Raw genomic sequence first — 10,701 nt, 5'->3', positions numbered from 1 at the left:
TTATCATTACAATTTCTACACCTTATTACCTATGATAAATGTCGCTTAGGTGCTTTTGTCTATAATATACCTACCACATTTGAGAGTCAGGTAAAATTCAAGGTGATTTCTACTGTACACCCAAAAATATATAGTTTGGGACAGTGGAGGCACTGTCCCGCTGGGTTTTCATGACAACGTTGCCCGGCAGAAGTATGAAGGAGAAATGAAAGATACACTAGATACTCAATTGAATAAATTTTATTTAAAAGTGGCCTATAATTACTAGAGAGAAACTAGCGGAATCGTAGTAGAGAATAAATAAATACATACATACATACAAAAATAAATAAATACATAAATAACTAAATAAATACATAAATAACTAAAGAAATACATAAATGTAAAAACAGATCAATTAACAAAAACACGAGTGAAGTGCCAATACGAAAGCAATGCGAAAGTAAAGCAATAAAAGAAATAACTAAAATAGCACACATTTTAGATTCAAACGTAATATTACCACTTTTATGTAATAAACGAACACTTACAAGAACGCACGTATGTTCCAACAGAAGCATAAATTCAACCTTTTAACATAGAAAAATCTTAACACATGCATATTATGTTTACACTTTTTTAGAGATTTTCTGACAAATAATTGTAATCGTCATACAAGAACGACTAGTTATTTTGATCTAATTCACCGATTCTTCTCTTGTGCGCACTTGTAATTGAGCTTTCGCCTTTTCTCCGTTTTTGTTCTGGATACATAGGCCTACTACTTTATATGGGGAAGGTAAAATAAGACAAAATTAAGGCAACGCTTAACCCGGCACTTACAGAATTGCTGGGCATATCGAGTAGTCACCTTAAGAAAAGACACACAAGAAAAGACATCTGGCACTTGCCTGTCCGCATTCTAGTTCAACCCGTCGTTTCAGCAGTAATGCCATCTAGTAGATATGAGTGGCAGCGGAAGAGAGGGAGTGTATCTCAATAAGTCAGTATAATGTTACTGTGGATCAGTTTTATGTGCTTAGGATATTGTACGGCACCATATTTAGCTTTCTTCCAGCTCGCCGATATTAGGATATCCGAGGTCAAGCGCGTTCTTTCCATCTCCTTTTCTTGTATTATTTATCTTCGCGTTTTCCTTCTCATTTCGACACTTATCTACGGACAGACCTATAATAATCGTATAGCTTCAACTACTGTATGCTGGCATTTTAATTTAGCACCATCCGGCTGCCTGCTTCGTCAATTACGTTCGGTTTCATTCTGGACCTAGGCCTATTAGATGGCAGAGTAAATAGCATTTCTTGGGTGTCTATGGATGATGAGTAATGAATGGTGTCGAGTAAATACCAATATTTACTTTTCTAAACATTTATTTTCAACCTTTTTCAATTTTCCTTCACAGTACTACTCCACTATAAATAAATAAATAAATTTGTTCTATTCCTATACTAAAACATATATAATTAATGTTATTTCAATTAAGCAAGCTCTCCCATTCACTAATTTTAAGTTGATATTTTTTTTCAAAATAATTCGAATATTATGTCACTACACTTACTGCCATGCTACAGAACCCCCTTTTACAGTAAAATTCTTACACTCCGACGTCTTTGGCATCTATAGCAATTAACGACCCTTAACCTGTATTATTTAATAATAATAATAATAATAATAATAATAATAATAATAATAATAATAATATAGCTATTTAACGTCACAGCCAAACCCCTAGTGCAAGACGCTCGTCTGCCCCTTATATGGAGGGCAGTTAGACCTACCTAGTTGCACTTCCTCTTAAAAAAACACCATGACCACCTCATCTGGAGATCTCGAGTTCAAGTTCCGAATCGTCGTGGACTGAGAACAGTAATAATTCAGCCTCGTGAGACTGAGGAGGTGCCTGATATGATATGTAGTGGACATGAAAGCCAAGTAATACAGTTTAAGATTTCTTCATTCTTTTTTTTTTTTTTTTTTTTTTTTTTTTTTTTTTTTTTTTTTTTTTTTTTTTTTTGCTAGGGGCTTTACGTCGCACCGACACAGATAGGTCTTATGGCGACGATGGGATAGGAAAGGACAAGGAGTTGGAAGGAAGCGGCCGTGGCCTTAATTAAGGTACAGCCCCAGCATTTGCCTGGTGTGAAAATGGGAAACCACGGAAAACCATTTTCAGGGCTGCCGATAGTGGGATTCGAACCTACTATCTCCCGGATGCAAGCTCACAGCCGCGCGCCTCTACGCGCACGGCCAACTCGCCCGGTGATTTCTTCATTCTAACAAACGCACATGGCACTGAAATATTTGCAGGCCATCAGGCTGAGCAGGAGTTGTTTCGACAGACCAAGGCATTTAACTGCTACCTGAATTTGTTTAATGCACTTACAGGAAAGTTTTTGACTAAGAAGAAATGGTGGGAAGGTGATTGCCATAGCCTTTTTTTTTTAATGTTCAATTCCGGCATGTTCCAGGTGTAACAACGGGAAGCCGCGAAATACAACTATCGCCGGGTCTGCTAACGACAGGATTCGAATATACCATCCCCAGACTAAAATCTAACAGTTCACGACCCGTATCACGCAAGCAGCTCACTTCGCATTATTATTATTATTATTATTATTATTATTATTATTATTATTATTATTATTATTATTTACTTCAGAAAACAGAATGTTAATTAGAACAGTGATTAAGTACTCACCAAGAAATTGAATATTTTGGTAACGATGATGAATCCTATGGATAGAAACACTGATCTTCGAAATTAAACTTCTAAATGTTATATTATCTTACAATCATTGTCAGTTGAGCAAATATTGTTTGTTATTCGATAGGAGTAGGCTATGGTGAGACAGAAAACAAGGTTGGAGATAAATGTGACTGTCAATCTTGGGATCATAGGCCATTGGATCTGAAGCTTAACGTGGTATACAAAAGGCAGGTATGCGACGAAACATTCTTTTGCATCTGATTTACATTGACGTGATCTGAACTGCAACCGCCTTAGTGAGAGGGTAAGGAAGATGCTACAGTAGGTCAGTTAACTCATGCCTCTCCAGCTGCCCATAATTCTTAACTACTGTACTATCCATAAAAATAAACTGTTTATGATCAAAACGTTGAAGTGGTATTGCTTAGATCATGCGATCATATACAATGCTGCACAGCATACTTCATTATACCAAACCAAACCCCAAGGCGCAACAGCCCCGAAGGGCCTTGGCCTACCAAGCGACCGCTGCTCAGCCCGAAGGCCTGCAGATTACGTCGTATAGTCGGCACGGCGAATCCTCTTGGTCGTTATTCCTGGCTTTCTAGACCGGGTAATTCATTAGACCTCGTGTTTTAAGAGGTGCAGCTAGGCATCCACCCTCTCAACATTAGGCAAAAATAAATTAAAAAATGGAAGAATCGCCAACCTTCGCGAAATGAGGGTATCGGCAAAAGAAAGGGAAGGGGCCCGAAGGGTATGATAATGGGAGACTCCCTTAGCCTCACAAACCTAGTACTGGTACGGTCGAAAGAAGCAAGAGTTGAACAAGGAAGGTTGGACAGGAAAATGAAAGCGAAAAGTTTGCGAATGTGGAAGTAATGCCAGCCTCAGCTACGGACCCGTAGTCGCCAACCCACGCACCCAAATTTTTCTCCTTGGGATTTACCTCTTTTAGTTGCTTTTTTGATAGAGATGAGACACCGTGCAATGTACGTATTCTACCACTGCCACCCATAGGTGAGGAGTGGGGGAGGGGTTGGACGTTTCTTAAACTAGCACCACTAAACGATATACGAAGGTCGACCAAATATAAACATCAACAGTTGGAACGACTGGCATCGCGCTTCTGTTATGCTTAGGCGGAACCGTCAGGAGTGGGAAGAGCGTGCTGTTAGGACAGTTCCCGCAGTTTCATCGGTAACGCTCACGATGTCGGAGCAACAGGTGCACCTCTCCACTGCGCAACACAATTTTTTTAAAAGTTCTTGCTCGTGAAGGAGTTTCAGCGGCGGAAATTTGCCAGAGATTGACTGCAGAGTTCGGTGATCAAACATTGTCAAGGACGCGTGTGTTTGCCTGGCATAAAAAGTTCAAGGAAGGACGAGAACGTGTGGAAAATCAGCAACACGATCGCCGTCCTCGGACCAGCATTACAGACGAAAACATTCGTGCAGTTGAAGACATTATTGATGACGATCGACGAGCGAATATCACAAACTGCAGAACAAGACAATCAGTCATGGGAGCTGTGAAGCAATCATCACAAACGATCTACAGTTTCGTAAAGTGTGTTCCAGATGGGTCCCTCGCCCTTTGACCGAAAATCTGAAGTTGAGTCGTTTGGAGGTCTGTCAGAGGCTTACAGCAAGGTTTGCGGAAGAAGGCGATTCATTTTTGAGTCGGATCGTCACCTGCGATGAAACATGGGTCCACCACTACACTCCCGAATCCAAACAAGCCAGTAAGGAGTGGCGGAGGAAAGAGGAGGCAGCACCAGTGAAAGCCAAGACTCAACTGTCAGCTGGCAAGGTTCTTGCAACCGGTTTTTTTTTTTTCGATCGCCGAGGCATTTCGCTGATTGCTTTTTTGAATGAGCGACGCACAATCAATGCTGTTTACAACTGCGAGCTGTTTAACAATTCAAGGGTTGCATATCGCCGCAAAAGACGAGGGCAACCGATTCGACAGATCATCCTCCTCCACGACAATGCGCGGCCCCATACTGCAGCTCTGTCTAAAAGCTACAGGAAATGCACTGGACTACAGTTGGTCATCCTCCTTACAGCCCGGACATACCGCCCTGCTAATTCCATTTGTTCGGACCGCTTAAAGAAGCTCTCGGGGGGCAACGTTTTGAAGATTAGAGTGTGGAAGACTTCGTGCGTAACTGGCTGGTGACACGACCGTGTTCTTTATACGACGAGGGCATAAAAAAGCTGCCCACACGTTGGGACGAATGCATTTCCAAAGCAGGAAACTGTGTGGAAAAATAAATTGTAATTGCCTTGTGATTTTCAATAAATGAATTTAAATAAAAAAATAAAATCCCGTTTATATTTGATTCCCCCCCCCCCCTCGTACATTTATAGGGAATCCCCAAACAATCTATGGCAGTGCAATGATGTTTACTAGCCAAAATGAGCGAGAATTTCCTATTTTCATCGCCACTGAGCCTGATGTAGGCCTACTGTTTCAGCACCATCGACGCTGTGAGCAACGTCATTCACAAGCAAGGAGACGCAATAGTTGTGCTCGGAATGTGATTAATGAGTAACACCCATGTGTCAGCAGTTTCCGTACTGCCAGTCATAAATGAGATTGAGACTTCTGTGGGAGTTCAAATTCCCTTAGGTCTGAGCTAGGAGACAGGTACAAAAATACTGTCCATCAAGAAATTGCAACAGACATAGGCAGGTTCGGTGTTTCACAGCACGAATACTAGTGTGTAATCATCTACATACAGCACATCACACTACGAACCACCACAGAAACGTGCTTTTGTTGTTGTTTGCTAGTGGCTTTACGTCGCACAGATACAGATAGGTCTTATGTCAACGATGGGATAGGAAAGGGCTAGGAATTGGAAGGAAGCGGCCGTTGCCTTAAGGGACAACCCTAGCATTTGCCTGGTGTGAAAATGGGAAACCACGGAAAACCATCTTCAGGGCTGCCGACAGTGGGATTCGAACCCACTATTTCCCGGATGCAAGCTCACAGCCTCGCGGCCCTGACCGCACGGCCAACTCGCCCGGCACAGAAACATACAATATTGACTTTACATCCCCTAACTACTTTTGACGGTTTTCGGAGAATTCGAAGTACCAGAGTGTTGTCCCGCAGGAGTTCTTTTACGTTACAGTAAATATACAGGCGCGAGCTTGACGTGTTTGAACAACTTCAAATACCACCGGACTGAGAAACGAACCTACCAAGTTGGGGTTAGAAGGCTAGCGCCTCAACCATCTGAATCACTCGGCCCGGCACACGCATTAGTGAATGAATGAATACCTCCCTCCACATAGGTTTGATGTCAGGGAAGGCATTCGGGAGTAAAACCCAAACGAATTGCCGACCCCAGCTAAATGGGATTTATTTATCACATTGTTTTTAACACCGAGACTGTACGGTGACATGTTCGGCTCACCCGGTGCAGCTCTGACTCCCATGGGTGACCTGCGCGTATGTATGTGGGATGATTATGATAATGAGATAGGGAAAGCGTAAAACATGATGCCGGCACATAGCCTGCTGCTGACGAATAGCACTAAGGGATCTGCTCAAGGCTTAATGTCTCCATACGACGGACGAATCACCATCAGCGTCATACAGGGTATACCCTCACTTCGTATGAATATTGCGGAGAGGTTCGGAATTGAATCGAGGCTTTTAGCATGCGATCTAGTGATTAGAAACTGTATACCATCAACTTCATACTCTGTCAGCCAACATTCCGATGGTGATTTCCCCCTCCCCCACGAAGGGAGTCGAACCGGCTAACTATGGTGTGAAATCATAGACTTGTCTCCATAACAACCATGGCCAGCAGGCGGCAGTAAAGGGGAAAAGGCTAGGAAGAAGATAGTTTGTAATGGTTAAGTTGTTAGGGAGGAGGGGATTATCACATCCGAAGAAAGCAGCCTGTGTGGATCTATCTTTCTTTCTTTCTTTCTTTCTTTCTTTCTTTCTTTCTTTCTTTTTCTTTCTTTCGGTTGGTTCGTTCTTCCGAGAATACCGGTATACTATTTGCTCTCTTCTTGGCCTGTCTTCGGACATAGTAGTAGTAGTAGTAGTAGTAGTAGTAGTAGTAGTAGTAGTAGTTTCGAAGAAGAAAGAGCTCCAGTTCCTACGAGAATAAGATAACTGGATGAGGAAAGGTACGTGGAAATAGGAAGATATCCCTAGGTTTCGCAGACCTTGTAGTATTGAGGTCGACGAGGAACTAGTGTTAGCCAAGAGAGGTCGGACAAGAAAGATCAAAGCGAGGAGTCTGGCACAAGTGTACGCAATATTAGACTGACACTAGGGCCCCGTGATCGTCAAACCGCATTCTCAAAATTAGATGTTTGTTGTTTAAAGAGGCTAACATCAACGTCATCGGCCCCTAATGGTACCAAATAAGACGAAATGCAATGCCAATTTAAAAGTCCAAAATTCATCAAATGACTAGAATTTAAAACGTGGTGATTAATGAAAGGATAAATATGAATTTACAATAATCAGCGGAGGCAACTAACAATACTGAAATTTAAAAATAATTCCAAAATCGATCCACTGGCTAGAATTCAAAAAGATGAACAATGATTATGAACTCAAAACAATCAGTGGATCCGACCCGCAATGCCTCACCTTCCCAGAAACTATATTGAAAAAATTAGTATTACTGACCAAGGGACTGCTTACAAAGCACAATTCTGAATCGATGGTTCCTGTTGTCCAAAGGTGTCCAAAATCCTGGTCAACGGCCCCTCATGATGGTACTTACCGCTAGTAAAGTAGAACCATGGTATTTCCTATGTTGCGGTACTAATCAAGAGTAGCGTAGACTCACGGTGTTCCAAACGTTACGGTACTACTCACAAGTATTGCACGTCGCACAGGTAACGCAAACCTATGGTGTTCCTCACATAGGCATACTAGTAATTGGGACTCTTACTATCCCTTGGTGTTTCTCGCCTAGTAGGTATTAATAACAGGTAACGCAGACCCACAGTGTCGCTCATATAGTGCTACTAATCATTAGTACTGTAAACCCTAAGTGACCCACACACTGTTGCTACTCAGTCACAAACATATTGTGTACCTGACATAGTGGTACTACTCGCAAGTAAAGGCGATCCATGGTTTTCCCCGCGTGATGTTACTAAGATTATTATTATTATTATTATTATTATTATTATTATTATTATTATTATTATTACAATTGGCTTTACGTTGCACCGACACAGTTACGTCTTATGATGACGATTTAACAGGAAACTGCTAGGAGTGGGAAGAAAGCCGTATCCTTAAGGTACAGCCCAGCATTTGCCTGGTGTGAAAATGGGAAACAACGGAAAACTATCTTCAGGGATGCCGACAGTGGGGTTCGAACCCACTATCTCCTGAATTCAAGCTCACAACTGCACGCCCCTAAAGGCACGGCCAACTCGCTCGGTGGTACCAAGAACAAGTAGTTTCATGGTTCTAATTCAATCATCCCTTGGTCACCCCTTTTAGTCGCCTCTTACAACAGGCAGGGGATACCGTGGGTGTACTCATCTGCGTCCCCCACCCACAGGGGGTAGAGAAAATTAAATAAGGGATACGTCACTTCGAAAAATGAAGTAACGGGCAAAGAAACGCATGGGCCACGAAGGGCGTGAAAATTAAAGACTCCCTAGGCCTTGATGCTCTAATACCATCGGGGTCGGAAAAGAAGAAGAGTTGACCGAGGGAGGTCAGGCAGGATAGATGAAAGTGAGGAGCCTGGCACAAGTAAGTTGAGGCAATGCCAGGACTCTGCTAACGGCCCCGTGGTCGCCAACCCAAGCTCCCATGTGGCCCCTTTTAATCGCCTCTTACGATAGGCAGGGGATACCGTGGATGTATTCTACCACTCCAACCCAAAGGGCGATATTGGGAGAGGTGCACTTCTTTAGCTCACGTGGGCATTATGATTGCATAGTTGCATCTTGAGTTTCAAATCATAGAAACTACATATTTGCAATCTATTTTAGGCAAAGGCTTTTACTATTTACAGGTTTAACGTTGCACAAACTCAAGTACGTTTTCAGCGACTATGCTACAGGAAAGGAAGCAGCCTTAGTCTGAACAACGCCCTAGCATTTGTGTGAAAAACTGAAATCACGGAAACCTATCCTCGGGTTTAACAAGGAGAGTTCTCAAGTGGAAGCTTACAGCTAAACGTACCGCGCAGCCATACGCGTAATAAAACATCACAGTTCGAGGATTCTGATGGTAAACAACATTGGATCTGGTTAGTTTCTGGATACATGACGACGTGACATTTTGATGTACAGAAAAGAACCGGTTACTTTTCCTTGAACTGTGGCTGAAGATACCCAGTTTGTGGACTCGCGACGTGGATAAACTAAATAGACAAATCCCAAATAATTTCTATTTTAATCAATCACTATCAATCATTATTGATATACATTTAGGGTTTAGGGCAGTCGTCCAGGTGGCAGATTCCCTATCCAATGTTTTCCTAGTCTTTCCTTAAATGATTGCAAAGAAATTTGATATTTATTGAACATAGGCTATCCATCTGTAAATTATTCCAATCCGTAACTCCCCTTCCTATAAACGAATATTTGCCCCAATTTGTCCTCAAGAATTCCAACTTTATCTTCATACTGTGATCTTTCCTACTTTTGAAGACATCACTCAAACGTATTCGTCTACTTATGTTATTCCGCGCCATCTCTCCATTGACAGCTCGGAAAATACCACTTAGTCGGACAGGTCGTCTCCTTTTCACCAAGTCTACCCTGCCGAAACTTGGGAACATTTTTGTAACGCTACTTATTTTTTTGGAAATCACCCAGAACAAGTCGAACTGCTTTTCTTTGAATTTTTTCCAGTTCTTCAACCAAGTAACCCTGGTGAGGGTCCCATACACTGGAACCATACTCTAGATGGGGTCTTACCAGAGACTTATATGCCCTCTCCTTTACATCCTTACTACACTTAAATCATCCCATGTGCAGAGATCTTTACCCTTTATTTAAAATCACATTTACGCGAATACCCCCAATGAAGATCTTTCCTTATATTAACACCTAGGTACTTACAATGATTCCAAAAGGAACTTTCACTCCATCAATGCAGTAATTAAAATAGAGAGAACTTTTCCTATTTGTGAAACTCACAACCTGACTTAACCCCGTTTATCATACCATTTCCTACTGTCCAACTCAACATTGTCGAGGTCATTTTGCAGTTGCTCACAATCTTGTAACATTTTTTACTCTGTACAGAATAATATCCGCAAAGAGCCTTATCTGATTCCACTTCTTTACTTTTCTTTTTTAATGGCAAATTTATACGAATAAAGCTACGTCTAGTCTTCCTGAAGTAAGTGTGGAAAATTGCCAGAAAAATCATCCATAAAATTGTCCCGCAGAAGTTCATTAATATGGAGTTAACGCATTTAAACGCATTGAAATGCAACCAACTTCACCCAGAAACGAATTCAATTTCTTAGGAACAGAAAGACGCCCACTAACCGACTGTCATTCAGGTAGGCACAACAATGCCAAGCAACATTTCAAGAATAACCGACAATGGGGATTCTAACCCCCACTATTATCGAGTTAGTACTAGACACGTTGACCACAGCTACCATGTGCATGAATTTCTATTTGGTACCATTTAGGCTGTATGTTTCAATTTCGTTTTGCTCTACGAGACGGCAGAGAAATTAAAACTCTTGGGTAATCAATGGCAGACTTTTAAAATCAATATTGTTGGGTAAACACCAAATGTGCCACCAGGGATATTCTAGTTGAATATATCGTTCGATATAAGTGTCGAAAAACATCTCCCTTCAAAAATCCGATTAGCACTGCTGGGCTTGAAGTCGCGACCTTGGGGTCCAGAAGCCATCACTATCTCGGTTCCAGTGACAGCTACCAGAGTTTCAACAATGATCCCCACTGGTCGGTTAACTACTCGGGAAGACCGATAGAAAACCTATAATGCGAGAATTA

The sequence above is a fragment of the Anabrus simplex genome, chromosome 1 (assembly GCF_040414725.1).
Source record: "Anabrus simplex isolate iqAnaSimp1 chromosome 1, ASM4041472v1, whole genome shotgun sequence".
Lineage (NCBI taxonomy): Eukaryota > Metazoa > Arthropoda > Insecta > Orthoptera > Tettigoniidae > Anabrus > Anabrus simplex.
Note: the sequence above shows the minus strand (reverse complement) of the source record.